This window comes from Amaranthus tricolor, chromosome 9 (assembly GCF_026212465.1).
Source record: "Amaranthus tricolor cultivar Red isolate AtriRed21 chromosome 9, ASM2621246v1, whole genome shotgun sequence".
NCBI classification, from domain to species: domain Eukaryota; kingdom Viridiplantae; phylum Streptophyta; class Magnoliopsida; order Caryophyllales; family Amaranthaceae; genus Amaranthus; species Amaranthus tricolor.
The window spans coordinates 4489013-4506593 of record NC_080055.1 but is presented as its reverse complement, the minus strand read 5'-3'; positions in this window follow the sequence as shown (position 1 = coordinate 4506593).

Below are 17581 nucleotides of genomic sequence, written 5' to 3'. Positions count from 1 at the left end.
GAGAAAACTTTGCATAATTAAAGACACATGAAAGCAATGGGTGTTTAAAGATTCTTACTCAATCAAAGAAGTCTATATGGCTACCTTTCAGCTGCAGCCAAATGCAAACTAGAGAGTGCAGGTTTGGAACAACGTGGCTATTCCACGAGCTCGGTTTTTCTATTGGCTCATGGCCTTAGGGAAACTTAAAACAAAGGACAGATGCTATAGCATAGGAGTGACACTAGACAATTTATGCCCTCTACGCACCGAAACAAAGAAAAACATCCAACACTTCTATTTTGAATGCTTCTTCAATCAGAGATGTCTAGATGAAATCGAGAAATAGGCGGGCACCAGGTTTAAACCCATTGCAAAGATGGACTTCCGGAAATACAAACTGAAAAAAGTGCAACAACAAATTATGAGTGCCATCTATACGCTCACTATTTATGGAATCCAGAAAAGTAGGAACATTTCTGTCTGCGAAGACCTAGTACAAACTAAGGGTGTTCAAAACCGGATACCGGGTCGACCTGGTTCCGAAAAATCGAGTACCCGATTTTTCGGATACTTAAAATTTTGTTCCGGATCCGATCCGGTTAAACCGGGTACCCGGTTTAAACCGGATCGGATACCGAATACCCAGTTTTGTTAAAAACGTTTTTTTTTTCCTTATTTCTTTTAACATTTTTTTCCTTTTCCTCTACAACTCTACTCCCTACTCTTACTTCCACCATTTCTGCTGCCTTTTAAGTAAAATTTAATGTGTAAAATATAAGTGATGAACGTATAAAGATATAAAGGTAAATTGAACGTTATAATTGAGAATTATATTAAATAAAGAAAGTTACCACCTACCTTGGTCAAAGTTAAATTCAAAGTCAACTTGTAGTTATAAAATTGTGATGTACTTGTGTGAATGAGTATTGATTGAATGACCCTGATAGTAAGGTAATGTCGAACCATGGATCGACATGTAAAATCTCGGCATCCGTATTGGCCGGCACGTAAATGCGGTGTTAGACGGGGGGTTAGATACCTATCCTGTAGAGCTCGAGCATATATCATGGTACAACTCCCACCACAATTAGGGTTTAGGACTACGGCCCGCACCTAACCAAACCTTTACATATATCATGTGTTATAATATTGTGCTTGTTGATTAGTGATAAACTTGATTTTTGTTGATGCTAAGATGCATGGTACGGTTATGAGTATTAACCAAATGAACTTACTTAAGTATTAATATTATCGAATAGTATAAATGGCAGTGACGTACTTTTGCCAGGATTGAGAATGGTATCTTAATAACTTAAAAGTATGGAACAGTAAAAGAATATAATGAAAGTATATAGTGGTGTCCTTTTATTATAAGTTCGTGCTAAAATTATTATTTTGTAAATATAGCGTATAATTTTCGTATTTTGAGCTAGATAGGAAGTTATGCTCGACATTAAGCGCTGACCGATTCAATCAGCTGTCATCCGTATCATGGATGGCAGCATTTTTCAGGATTGAGTTTTAGGCTCTGATCCGGGCCATAACCACAATTTATTTATGCTATCGAAGATTCAACTGCATTTTTGTTACTCACTTAATTTTTGATTTTTTTATACTTTGACGTAATATTTATATTTTTCCATAACCATAATATTAATGTATTTTAGGAACAAATTATATATATTTCATTTTTTTCAACTTTGATGTAATATTTATCTTTTGCCATAAACAGTTTTTAGTTTTTTAAAAGTTTTAGTTGATCAGCATTTTGAGACAACTTTCACATTATTATTGTAAACATTATCATTAATGTTAATTACGTATCGAGAATGCCGCTTTTGCTACAAATATAATTATATTCCACAATAGCTAACCTACCAACTATATTGATTTAATATAATTTACATAACAAGATAAAGAGTTAAACTTACACTTATAGCCTCGGTTTTCACGTTGACCCATTGCAAACCATCTCTGCTTTCACTTTATGAGTATGAAGAAATAACTCATAAGAAGTAGGCGTCCTTTGTTGCTATTGCTACTGGAAATTAAATTTATAAATTGTTAAACTAGAAAGATATATATATAAACTAAAATGTAATAAAGTAAAAAATAAACTTAAAGCAACTAAAACTTATACCAGAATGCAGAACGACCTGCTCGTGGAAATCGAACCACATGTATGGGTGACCTCAACTGCAGCTCCTTTTTCCCCCTCCGGCGGTGCTTCCTCCCCCTCGACCGATGACCCTGAAACTCATCAGACTTCTAGCGTGAGAGCCATTTTTCCCTAATGGACTTCTCCACCCAGCTCGGATCCCCTCCTCATACACTAAAGGGATTAATAGAAAGATCCCAAGACCACTGTTTCTGAGAGAAAAAAATAAATTACGATAATATTGCATATAAACAAACTAATTTATAAGAGATAATTAAATCATGTCAAATAAATAAATAACAAAGTATTTATAATAACGGTATACATTATGAACGATTTAATAACTAAACAAAACATATAAGGTAAATAATACATGATAAATATAAGATAAATAAGATTTAAAAATGTAAATAACATAAGTATAAGACTTATAAAATAACATACCTTAATATTTTGTTGAAGTTTTGCATAATATTTTTGGAAGAAGAATTATGTGTTTTTAAGGATGAGGATAAAATATGATTTTTTTTTTGTAAGATAACAATTTAATAGTGTGTGTTGTTTTGTATAATATGATGTTATTTATAGATGAAAAATGATGGTGGGCGGGAAAATTAAAATTCAAACCTCTGACTATAGACCGACCGAATACTGACTACCTTTCCTCTTCCAAAAATTTCGACTGAAAAATGTCCATTTTGGGCAGTCGGAAAATTCGGACTATGTGGTTAGTCGGTAATTAGTCGTAAATGCCTACTAAAATGTGACTAGTAGGAATTTAGTTGGAATTTTCGACTAAAATGGGTCAGTTGGAGGATCAATTGGTTAAATACCAATTGTTTTCTAGTCAGTCGGTGAGAGCAGTCAAAATTTTAGCGTTTGAGCTCGAAACTACTAGCTTAGTAGTGTCGCAAAATGGGGCCTCAACGAGTAATTAAGGTACATGTCATCTGGTTGTCGAGACTACACATTAAAGAAGGAAGGGGAAGGGAGCTCGAAATACATATATAGTGTTGACCACGATTCGTGTTGGGGCGGTTCCGGTTCCATACGGTTTTAATCCCTAAAAATTGAAACCTGATTTGAATAGTTGAGTTTCAATTCCGGTTTCGGTTCTAGGCAATTCCAAACAGTTCCTTACACTAGGTTTGGATAACAACTTTGGAGAGAAAAAGAATGGAAAGAAAAGAAAGGGAAGAGAAATAAAGGAAAATATCTCTTGTTTCTTTAGGAGGGAAAGCAATGAAAAAGAATGGAGATGAGAGCTTTGCATTCAAATCTTTTGAACTTTGAAAAGATTGATACCTTAATTAAAAATTATCCATCCCCTCAACTCCAAATCCCTTCCCTCCCAATTTGTTATCCAAGCAAGAGATCCCTCTTACCGATTAAGGATGCGGTTTCTAGCGGTTCAACTCTTGGGTTGGGAAAGCCGTACCATCGATCGATTCTTCTTTTTGCTTTAATTATAAATATAAAAAGTTATATAAAGTACTATAATAATATGGACATACCATTGTTGAATATTATCAAAATTTATTGTTCGTTAATCGTTGTTAAAAATTTACTAGAAAGAAGGAAAAAGAAATAAAGTTAATACAAAAATGACAAATTAATAATAAAGATGACTAATAAAAAGAGGGAGAAAATGGATTTGAACCTTAACGGTTTGCGATTTCGCTGGCCGATTTCTGACTACAGCTCTACGGATTTGCGGTTTGGACTGGTTCAAAGCCTATCGCAGACGGTTCCGATTTTGGGACGATTCTTTGGCGGTTCGAGACTGGTTCAGTTCCGGTTAACCTGCCCTGTGGCCATCACTAAAAGTAATCATAAAGTTTCTTGAGTTTTGACTTATTTTCAATTAAAAATCGTTATGGATTTACAATATATAATTTGGTTAAAAATTGATTTGAGTTTGTAAAAGTTCGACTAAAACTCGATTCGGGATAAGTTGGTTTTAACCGGTCATGATTCGGGTTGGTTATTACTTCGTTTGATCACTGTTAGGCTCGGGTAATCTCGGTTAATAGTTATATGTCGGTTGTATAAATCAACTGCAGTCATTCTAATTTTCGGTTATCAACTTGTTGAGGTACTCGGTTTGGGTAAAGTCGGTTCGGTAAACCTAAATACATAACATATATATTCTCAGGTCGGGTAACTTTCGGTTACAATTCGAGTTTTTAGATCGGATTACATTTGAACAACTCTATATATAATCTCTAAAAATGTGAACGCAATTATAGGAAAATACTCCCTTCCTTTCATTTTTCTTTTTTCTTTTTTCTTTCTTTTAATCCCTTCCCTTCCTTCTCTCTTTCCTAATAAGATGGACTTTTCTTTTATTTTTCTCTAATTTATTTTCCCCTTTTCTTTATTTTTTCTTCAAAATTGTCATCCAAACCCCCTTTGTTTCAAACACTATCTTCTTCAACCCCATTGATTAATCAACTATCATTGTCGATCAACTACCACCAAAGTTGATGGATCCCGCAATGGAACATACAAGAACCTATTAACAAAATTTGATGTCTAATAAATTTATGTAAATTTTAATAAATCATCACATCAATTAAGCTTAATTCTAACCAACTTTTTACTCTATTCTAACAAAAACCATAAAATTGAGCTAACGATTACAATAGTTATTAATTTAAGATAAGTCTTTTTTTGAATTTAGAAAAAAACATAAGTTAGAAGCTTTATTCTCCCTATCTTCTCAATAAATTTGCTGTAATTTTGGATTATCCCAAATGATTTTGTTACATTCTTTAATTTAAACCTCTCTTTTATTCTTCAATTCTGTTTCAAATAAATATTACGCTTCTTATTTCATGTTATCCAATACCCTATTTTTATTCTTAAAATCTTTACTTACATGATTAAAATTTATACAAAAGTTGATCTCATTTGGATTTGAATATATTTGTTCTTTTACATAAAAGGTAAAATGTAAAAAAACACACAATATTAATTAATAATAGTTGTTATGCAAGGTAAACACTAATTTAAGCCCAAAGTAATATTATTACAGTGCATATGTTAAGATAGAGGTATTTGTGCTAGATATGGAAATATTTTCTTTCCATACCAAATGTAATTACCTATGCAAAATCATAATTTATCTTAGGGCACATTAGAACTCAATACACTATTATTCATATATCTCAATAATTATTGAGATATATAGATTAAAAGTGAAAATTATAATATAGCTAGTGAGATACATCTCAATAAAAAGTAAACAATATAAATCTTAATGTCATTTACATATTTTTCTAACCACTTATTTATTAAATTTTAAAAAAGTACATTTTTTTGATTAAATATTATCCATTTTTTCACGCCATCAAACACACTATTTTGATCCATAATATCATTAGTTGTATAATTAAAAATTATAAATTGATCTTATTTGACTATGTCCGTTTATATATAAAAAATAAAAGATAAATAATATGAACTAATTTGGTCTAAATGTCAGAATATGAAGTAATAGATTAATTTGATCTAAATGTCAGAATATAAAGTAATAGATTTAGTATTTCTTTTTTATTTTGTTGTATTCTTTACGAGAATATACGTTCTATTAGCTTATCACGTTATTCAATTTTCATCCATATTACTCTCTCTTATTTATTTTAAATGTTTATTTGGTCTTGAAAATTTTGACCTATGTATAATTTCAATCTGAAATATTTTTAATTGTGTTTGAGAAAAATTTTAATAAGTTGATATTAATAAAATTTATAATAAAACGAATCAAATAAAATTTCATTTCATTATATTTTAAGTTATAGATTAAAAATAAAGTACATAATAACAGTGATCGATAAATAGTGTTGAAAAATGAAATTGAACGTATTTAAAGTAAATAAAAGGGTATATTTTATATGATTAGGACAATTTAAATATAGGCATTTTTTTAATGTTTGTGTCACATAAGAAGAAAGGAAGTAATAAGTGAGAGAAATATAATTATTATCCTAAAGAAGAGCATTTATAAAATTGATTGATTGGGGGAATAAATGATGAATATAAGTGGAGTGGGGACAAGTCCAAGTTGGGTGGTACAGTAATAGTAATAGTAATAATAGTAATAGTAACAGTAACATTACTGTTACCACTTAAGGAAATGAATGAAATATGAGTAAAGCCTCGTCCCACTTCCATTCTTAGAAAAATTAGTTTGGATTCCACAAGAGAAAGAAGTGATCCAAATTGTTGATTTTAGGGATTAGATGGATATGAGATGAGATATCAATATTTATGTTGAATGTCTCATAAATCATGTTAGTCTTACTGGCGAGCACCTAAGTTGATCCTTTCTCCTCCAATTAACTTGCCCCCACACCACTCATGTCCAAACATCCTCTAAAAGCTAGTACTAAAATTAGATACTCTATGTTTTTTTTTTTTTTTTTTTTTTTTTTTTTTCATTTTTCCTTTTCTTTTTGTCGGTAAATAATGGAGTATAAATTATACTACCTGAGTCTGTTTTGTATAATTCGCATCAAAAAGAATATTATTGTTTTTTAAGAAAATGTGAAATAATAATAATAAAGAGAAATGATGAATTTTGTGAATGAAATTAAAATAGAATTAAAATGTATGAATGAGATTTAAAGAAAATAGTGGCCCATACTCTAAAAATAGAAATAATTCAAATTAAATAGGACAGATCTAAAATAAAAAATACTACAAATTAAATGAAACGGACAGAGTATATTTGATATACGAACATTGCTTGCTTTGGGATAATAAAATTAGAACAAAAGATCATACAAATAGATAAACTATCAAGCATCATTGACATGAGAAATATATTTAAAATAAAATATTATATTCGTAACACCTCAAAATTTCAAATAAGTTTTATACTTGGGTTGAAGAAATTATTTGTACAAAGAGGGTTATTATTTTCTAAGACTATTATTTACATATTATTTATACTTTATCTGATTAGAGCTCATACAAAAGTAACTAATTCACTCTCTTTTCTTAATTCACTTATCATGTTATTTTTAATTATGTGAGATATTTAAGCATGTAAGAAAATACTAGTTATAATTATTTTAGGGATCAATGTTTTCCTTGTTAAATTCGTCGTATGTAATTCTTTTTGGTTTAGTGTGTGAATTATAAATGATGTAATTTGAACTTTTGATGGATTATGCATCTACTAGTTGATTTGTAGTTTAGGGGTGATTAAATATAATTTTCTTATTATGTTAGTTAATTAAATTGTTGATTAGCCAATTAGATAAATTAAAGCAATTTAGATGAAATATTTGATTGTAGGTGTACAAGTTGGCAGGATTTGATGACTTTCTATATGATGTCTTAACATAGTGTATTGGAAGTATTTAACAGTTGTAAAAAAATTATTAATTAGTTAAATTATAATTAGGGGCAAAATAAAGTAAGTTAAAGAAAAAAAATATCAATGCTATAAATCGAAACAGTAGGATTAAGAATTAATTTAGTTAAGCTTTGGTGGTAAAATGAAAAAAGATAAAGTAAACAATAATCCTAGTATGAGATTTATTTTTTCTGTACGAAGTAAAACTTGGTATTTTACCTTACCATTAGTTAATGTTACAGTAGGATCAAACTTGTATTTGTTATTTATTTATTTATTTATTTATTTTGTAAAATAATGTGTCAGTTTAGTTGGAGGTAATTGAATATATTATTGAGTTTTGAGTTGATTAAATTTTTAAACCAAAAATGAGTATTATTATTGTATTTTATTTTGAGTCTTGATAAATTTTTGAATGTATTGTTACTTTTTGATATGTTAAGAGTGTTGTTGACATAGTTGTATTTTTGAATAGAATAACGCTTTTATTAGGACATTTTTACGAAGAGTTAGTAATAGGGTTGACTTTTGTTGATTAGGTCAAATTTAGAGTTGACTTTATTCCCAAACTTAGATATTACTCATAACATCAATTTTGTTATTTATAAAATAAAAGTTGGAATTTATTTGTTGAAAGTATTATATTAAAAAAAAAATTACTCCATTTGATAAAGTATATTTGAGTTGAGTATTTGAAAGTTGGTTTTTGAGTGTAAAGCCTATTTTGGCATCTCAAGAATGATTTTGAAGTTGATTTTGAGCGTAAGACCTAATTTGGCATCTCATATATATTTTCGATATTGATTTTTATATCAAGTTTTATGTTATATATCTTTTGTGAGAGTAAGGAGTCATAAGAGTATAATGCCTATTTTTGCATCTCTAATTAAGAACATGCTACTGATGATACTTATATATACCTGGGTTAATTGTTGTCGTCCAGGTACCCAGTGGTGCAAGGCAAAGGAGGCATCCACTGCTAGGGGAGAACTGACCATTCTTAGACAGGTCTATTTTTAATAGATTGGGGTTCGCCCGACAAACCTTAGGAGGTGTTAGTGTAAGGCCATCTTGTGGGCATCTAACACCCTCGTTCGTTCCTTCTCCACATTTTGATTATGTTTTGAAATTTGTGAAACCATAATTATTTGATTTATTAAGTTATTGGAATTAATTTATGAAATTTATATTAAATGAAGCTTTAATGTTTTAAATTTGTTTTTCTAAAGTTGACTAGTTTTAAATTGGTCTTATATATTAATATGAATAATGTAGAGATGTTTAAATTTCTTTGTAATTAAAGATAATATTCTATGTGTTTTATCATTATGAAGGAAAAGTAGTTGTTCCCCACTGATTGTGGATTTATATTTTGATACAGATGGTGAATGATAGCATGATTACTACTATGCGGGCTGGAAGTATAAGTGTCGACTCAAAGACCTTTTCTGCCATATGGTTTCTTGTTTTTAGACTTTAAGGCTTTTGTTTATTTTCCTTCAAAGGAGTTTTAGATGTAATAAGGCTTAGCTCCTCTAAGTTTTTTATTATACATTTAGATTTATAAGGTTATATCGTTGTTCTTATTTATTTAAGAGTAAGTGACAACCATCTTAAAGGTTATTCCGTATTACACTATTAACCTTATTATTTTATATCAGGGTTATACTATTGAAATATTTTATCATAATTTAAAAATTATAATCTTCAAAAATAGCCGGTTATTAGACATTGAAAGAAAGAAAAATGTTTTGTTCTAGCCTATTTAATATTAATATTACATTGTGCACGAATTTATAAATAGACATATATTGACAAAATAAAATTACTTTTCCATTTCCCTCTTTTCCCACAACATATTATAAGCGTATTTATTGATGGCCAGGGTCCAAGTTGGATCGGTTCCATTTTGGTTCCATCCAGTTTTGGTTCCAAAATCTAAAACTTGGTTCTAAGAATATATATATATTTACAATGAAACAATTATATATATATATATATATATATATATATATATATATATATATATATATATATATATATATATATATATATATATATATATATATATATATATATATATATATATATATATATATATATATATATATATATATATATATATATATATATATATATGTATGTGTGTGTGTGTCTATATATATATACACACACACACACACATATATATATATGTGTGTGTGTGTCTATATATATGTAGATAAATGTTTAAATTTCAGAAATGAATTATTTGTCGCCTATTTTGTCGCTATGATGATGATTGTTCGCTTATTAATATAGATAAATGTTTTAGTAGTTCATAAGTAAAGCACAAATACTTTCTTTCATTCTACTATGCTATGCAAAATTTAGTTCTCAAAAGGTAGTATTTATTTGTGAACAGAGAAAAGTTTGTTAACTGAAAAGGTATATTTCTAATATTTTTGTTATTGTATTTATTTATTTATTTAATTTATACATGTATGATTATTATTATATATGTATATACTAATTATTTTTGGTTATTATATATATGTATGTATATGTAATATTTGTATGATTCTTATTAAAAATATATGTTATTAGATTAATTTTATTATTTGTTTTATTCATGTATGATTATTATATGTTATATTTTTGCTAATATGTAAATATTTATTTCTATATGTGTTATGTTTGTTTATAAGAACAATTAATTTATATATATATTTGATTGTGTTTTAAAATTTAATATAGGTTTACGCAATGACGGATGATGGTATTATTATTTGTATAATATAAATTGGATGTACAAAAGAAAATTTGACGGCGGGGCACTTAATATAGAATTCATAAGGTGGCTAGAAGAATTTATAAAATTTGTAATTTCAAAAATTCATTCATCGAAAATTAGATCACTAGTGGAAAAAAACGTATTTGCTGCGGTTTTTGCATATACGCAGCAATAAATAGGAAAAAGAATAAGAAAAAAAAACATTAATTACTGCGGTTCTAGGCCTTGACCGCAGCAAATACTCAGTAGAACACTCAAATGCTGCGGTTGGATGTGTGCCTACAGCAAATAATAATCTCAAATGCTGCGGTTGGTGGTGTGCCCGCAGCAAATAGGCCATGAAGTTTATTAACTGCTGCGGTTGTGGGCTGTAACCGGAGCAATTAAGTTTATTAAAATGGCGCCATTTATATTTTAACGTTTATATTTTCATGAGAAACTCTTCGGTTTTCTTATACCACACGCACAAAACGAACACACATACTGTTTTCCTTCGTTCTCCTTAATTCGTTCCATTCCAGATTTCAAACTTCTCTTGTTCATTATCAAACTTCAAACTTCGAATTTTCATAAACTTCGATACAGTACAACGGTTTTTTTCTTCTACTGTTCTTGTTAATCATCATTCTTCAAAACCGTTCTTGTTCATTATAAAATTGAACTTCAAACTTAGAATTTTCATAAACTTCGAACACATACAGTACATCGGTTTTCTTCAATTGTTCTTCAAGGTATTATTTTTTCAAGCTTAATTTAAGTTCTTCAACCTTCATTATGTTTTAGGGATTTAGTTTTTTTATACTAATTTTTTTTCATTGTATAGGTTATACACAACCCACCAAAACCCACGAAATTCAAGGTATCTTTTTCATGTTGATTTTGAAAATTAGGTTTAAATTTGTCATACTTTATGAATGTGTATGTTGATGTTGTTTCTAAGTTTTAAATTTATCATATATATCATGTTTTGTTATATTTTTAAGTAATTTCTTCATTTTATTTATCAATGTGTGTGGTTTTTATGTTTTAAATTTATCATAATTTATTTCTAGTTTGTAAATTAGGTTTAATTAGGGTTGTTCATGGTTAAATGAATGAGTTGTTGATATGAATGTTAATTAGTTGTCAAAGTTTATGAATGTGATTTTATATTTATTGTTTTTATATGTTGTTAATATATAAAAATATTAATTAAGGTTAGTACAATAAACATCATTTGGACTGTTTAAAATAAACATTGTATTATTATTTGGGTTAATTAGGTTTAAATGAATGATTATTACTTAATTTTGTGCTTCATTAGGTTTCGTTAAGTATATATGTTTAAAAGTTGTGTATTAATTTTGTTTTGAATCAATTAATCACACTAATTAGGATGACAAAAGATCGTTCTTGGATGTATGGAAGCATTGAATCGTCGGAATTTATTGATGGCGTATTAGATTTTAAATTTGTTGATTTTAAATTTGCATTTGTAGTTTGCATTGGATACTTTTGGTCATATGTCCTTTAACGAACACTGTGCACGTCTTCGACTCATTACGAAAATCTCAAAGCCCGCCTCGCAACACAAAATTCAAAGCGTTGTTGAATGCGTACGTAATATTAGTTATTTTACCAATTTTATTTAATTAAGTGTTATATAGATATATAAATAGTATTACTTTTCCCATGCGTTTCAGCACAAAGAAAAATGTGCGTGGACAAATAGGATCTACATCCAGATCCACATTTCCAAAATGGACAGCAATAAAGGTACACAAATTCGATTTTATGCGTTTTTAAGCGTTTTTGTCAATTTCGCGCGTAAAGTAGCTAAAACTTGGTTTGTTATGCACGAAACTTGGCACACAACACTATTGGGTATATATTATTCTGTTGAAGTGGTTAGAATTGAAAATCATAGTCATATGCTAGAAAGTACGTGTTAAGTTGCGATTTTATGCGTTTTTAACTATTTTTGGCACTTTCGCGCGTAAAGTAGCTCAAACTTGGTTTGTTTTGCACGAAACTTGGCACACAACACTATTTGGTATATATTATTGTGTTGATGTGATTAGAATTGAAATCGTAGTTTTATGCTAGAAATTACGTGTTAAGTTGCGATTTTATATGTTTTTAACCGTTTTTGACACTAACATCTATTTTCTCTTGGTGCTTTCAACAACCTTCTTCTTCCGTTGAATGCGAATACTACGCGCTGAAGTACATGGACGATATTATAAAATCCGTGAAGGAGTTTGGAGTCGAAAATATAGATGCCGTAAGTATTTGTTACGTTCTTAAATAATTATTGGTAAAATCTAATGTTTATATATTAATCTTTTATTTTTGTATTATATTAGAGGTTTTAAACGACATTCCGAGGGAAACACGCCATTTGAGAAATGGAGAGATGCGCTAATTAAAAGAAAAGATTGCCACGTATCTTGCTAATTTTTGTCCTTGATAAATTGTAATTAGTATAGATTATTTTTTAGGACTTTAATATTATATATATATATATATATATATATATATATATATATATATATATATATATAAATATAAATATATATATATATATATATATATATATATATATATATATATATATATATATCTATATATCTATATATATATATATATATATATATATATATATATATATATCTATATATATATATATATATATATATATATATATATATATCTATATATATATATATATATATATATATATATATATATATATATATCTATATATATATATATATATATATATATATATATATATATATATATATATATATATATATCTATATATATATATATATATATATATATATATATATATATATATATATATATATATATATCTATATATATATATATATATATATATATAGATATATATATATATATAAATATATATATATATATATATATATATATATATATATATATATATATCTATATATATATATATATATATATATATATATATATATATATATATCTATATATATATATATATATATATATATATATATATATATATATATATATATATATATATATATATATATATATATATATATATATATACATATATATATATATACATATATATATATATATATATATATATATATATATATATATATACATATATATATATATATATACATATATATATATACATATATATATATATATATATATATATATATATATATATATATATATATATATATATATATATATATATATATATATATATATATATATATATATATATATATATATATATATATATATATATATATATATATATATATATATATATATATATATATATATATATATATATATATATATATATATATATATATATATATATATATATATATATATATATTATAATATATATACGAGCGAGAGTTTATTATTACAAAGAGATTATTGTTGATTATTTGTGATTATCATTGAATTATTCATTGTTATTACATTGTATTATTATTGGATTATTATAAGGATAAAACGAAAAAAGAAAAAAAATAGAAGTATTTGCTGCGGTCAGAGGCAAAACCGCAGCAAATAATGCCCCACTTATTTTCTGCGATTTTGCCTCTGACCGCAGCAAATACTCCTCCTTATTTGCTGCGGTTTTGTTTTGTCCGCAGCAAATAATGCCCTTTTTTGCTGTGGTTTTTAACCGCAGCATTTAAAGTAGGATATTTGCTGCTATCACTATTGCCGGGGGCCAAAACCACAGCAAACAAATGGCCAAAAAACCGCAGCAAACGAGGTTTTTTCCACTAGTGGATGTTCTTATGCGAAGTGCAAAAATATTGTCTTTAAAAAACCAAATGATATAGTTAAGGGATCATTTGTTACAGAAAGAATTGGTGGAAGATTATTACGATTGGAGTATCATTACAATATTGTCGTCGATGAAAGTAGCAGCGCCAATAACGCGTTTGTCGGGGAAGAAGTATATATTCCTTCTCCCACGCATAACCTTGAAGAAAATAATTACGTTTGTATGGTTTATGATGCTGCTGCAATTAGATTTCCGAACACGTACCAAAACTTCTTTCCAAACTGACTATGGTAACGTGGAGGAATAGTCGCCTAATGATGTAATACCTGAAGAGTTGAATATTGAGGCGAAAAAGTTTTTCAAAATGCTAATTGCTGCAAAGAATTTGCCGTATGATTGGTGCAAAAATTAGTCTCAAACATCGATTATAGGGTGAATGACGAATCTAAAGACAAAACGTAATTGGTCAGATAGTATGTACGACGATATGTGCATTTTGATGCGGGAGGCTTTACCCCAATCTAACTCAATGACTTCATGTTTTTACGACATAAAGAAGCAAATAATGGGGCTTGTTACCATCAAAGAGGATTGATTGTTGCATTAATGGGTGTATGATCTACTAGGGTCGTACTGCGAATGCAAGACGCTGTCGTACATGTTCGACAACAAGGTGGGTTAGAGACAATGTTGGAAAACACAATTTATATATCTTCCGATAGGTCCATGATTACAACGGTTGTATGCGTCTTTAATTTCTTCTCGTGAAATGAGATGGCACGTAGAGCACCACATCAAAGAGGGGGAAATGTGTCACGGGTCAGACTCAGAGGCTTGGCTACATATTAACGCAACACATCCAGATTTTGCTGCTGAGATTAGAAATGTTAGGCCCGGTTCGTGTACAGACGTATTCAACCCTTTTGGTAGCTCGGTTTGTGCACGCGAATATAATGACAGTTATGGTCTGTGGACTGGAGAGTGGAAGAAGAAAAGTGTGTTTTGGGACTTACCATACTGGAAAAACTAATATGATCAGACACTGTCTTGATGTGATGCACATTGAAAAGAACATTTTCATTAATATATTTGTTGGACCTCTTGAGTTTTGATGATGACTACACTTTTATAAAAGAATATGTTTTTAGAGATTGTGTGCTGGTCGATATCTAATCTTGACTATGATCATTGATAGTACCTATGACTTTGTCTATGGAAATGTACGTGTCAAAAGGATCCAAAAGATGTTAGAAGAAGTATAACGCTTAGGATGTCAAATGTAGACAGGAGGTCTACTGTTCCCAAGTTTGATGTTCTAACAAAACTGAAAATTGGAGACAGCGCACTATTCCTGGATTGGAGTCAGCTTAATACATCCATTGAATTTCTGATTATTATTTTCTGATTTTTTGTTGATGTATTAATTAAAATTAATTTTTTGCATTAATTAAATTATTGAGTTAATTGGCAAAGTATTTTCCAAATTTATATAACGTTTTTATAATCCTTTATTTTAGGGTCTATATTTAGTGAATAATCAAATTGACTAAATATAGGAATAGCAGTTGATATTAAGGAAGCCTTAGCTATTGTTAGAATAACCGTTCCCAAATTTAGTAAATAGGTAACTATCCCTAATATTATTAATTAGGCAACCATGCTTATTATGAGCTAGGTGTAACCGTGCCTAAAATTAGTTTAAGTAACCGTTGTTATTATTGGAAAAGGGAACTGCAACTAATTTTAGTATATGGGAACTGCTGCTATTGTTAGAAGAAGGGAACAGTAGCTGATTTGCCTATTGTTAATATAAGGGTAAAACGGTTATTATTAGGATAACCGTGGACTTGAATTTGTCAAAATGTATACCTATTTTTGGATGTGAACCGTAGGTTGTCCTTGGATCTTAAGATCCACATTATTCTCCTTATTATTTGGGATAAGGGAATAGTGGTTAGTGACTTCCTTTTTGTTAGGGATTTTAACTCTATAAATAGAGACTTTCAGCTGTTCCTCAAAATATGCCAATGTATGAGCTTTGATATTTCATGCGATATTTTTGGAATATTTACAAGAAAATTTTGTTTTAAAATTGCCAATTAATTTCATAATATTTTTTTGTGCAACTTATTGATTTTATTTTTAGAAAATTTCATCCTTTTATAAGGGTTTTTGAGTGAGTATTTGTAATTAGACTTGGGTGAGTCTAAGGAGGATTAGATAGCTTTTAGTGAAGCTTGTGAAGAGATTAGCTTGGAATAAAGCTAAGTGAGTTTCTTTGAGTGAAGCAATTGGAAAGAGAAGTTGGCCTAGTTGATGCGCTTCGAGTGAAGCAAGGTGTTTAATGTAATTGTAATGAGTTGTCTTAAACATAGTGAAGAGTTTAGAAATCCCGTGGGGTCGTGGTTTTTCCTTCTAATTAGGCCTAGAAGGTTTCCACGTAAAAATCGTGTTGTCTCTTTCATTATTTTGCTCTAAGTTTAAGTTTTGTTTTCTTTAATCTAATTCCAAAAAAACACTTAAACTTGTAACAACAACATAATCGAATAATGGGGTGCAAATCTACCAAGCAGATTTGGGACCTGCTGGTTGTTACCCATGAGGGAACAAGTGAAGTTAAACGTTCCAAGATAGACTTGTTGATGTCTAAGTATGAAAGGTTTATTATGGAACCAAGAGAAAGCATCCAAGAGATGTTTACAAGGTTCACTAACATTACAAACAAACTTGTCTCTCTTGGAAAAAAAATTCCCACCGATGAACAAGTAAGGAAAATCCTAAAGAGCCTCCCTCAAGATGAGCGCTGCAGAGCCAAGGTTACTGCCATACACGAGTTCAAAGATTTTACAAAATTTAATCTGGAAGAGTTGGCTGGTTCCCTAATGACACATGAATTACATTTGGGAACAGCAGACAGTTCCTGAAACAAGGGACTGGCCCTGGCAGCAGTAGAACAGGACGAATCAGAAAGTGATGAGGAGAAGGCTGCTATGCTGGTACGAAAATTCAAGAAGTTCTTCAGAAACAGCAGGTATTCCAATCAAAGAAACAATAAAGAAAGAAGAACAAAATCAAACCTTGAGTGCCACAAATGTGGTAGTACCGAGCACTTCATCAAGGACTGTCCAATGTGGAAAAATGAAAAGGGCAAGGGAAAAGGCAAGGGATTCAGGAAGACCGCTAAGCAAAGGAAATTTTAACAAGACCGACTTTCGTAAAGCCATGATAGCTGCATGAGGAGAATCTGAAAGTGATGTTGAAACAGAAATCCCCAAAGAGGAAGAAACAACAAACTTATGTCTCATGGCCACGCACGAAAGCAAGGAGGAGAAATCCAAAGGAAAGCAGGTAAATACTTCTAACTCATTTTCTGTCCATCCATCCAAATTAAGTAAAAATAAATTAATAGAGTTGCTAAAGGAGACACAAGTTAAACTAGAAAAATGTAATGATAAGTGTCTCCAATCGGAAAAGGAACTCAAGATAAGTAAAGACCAT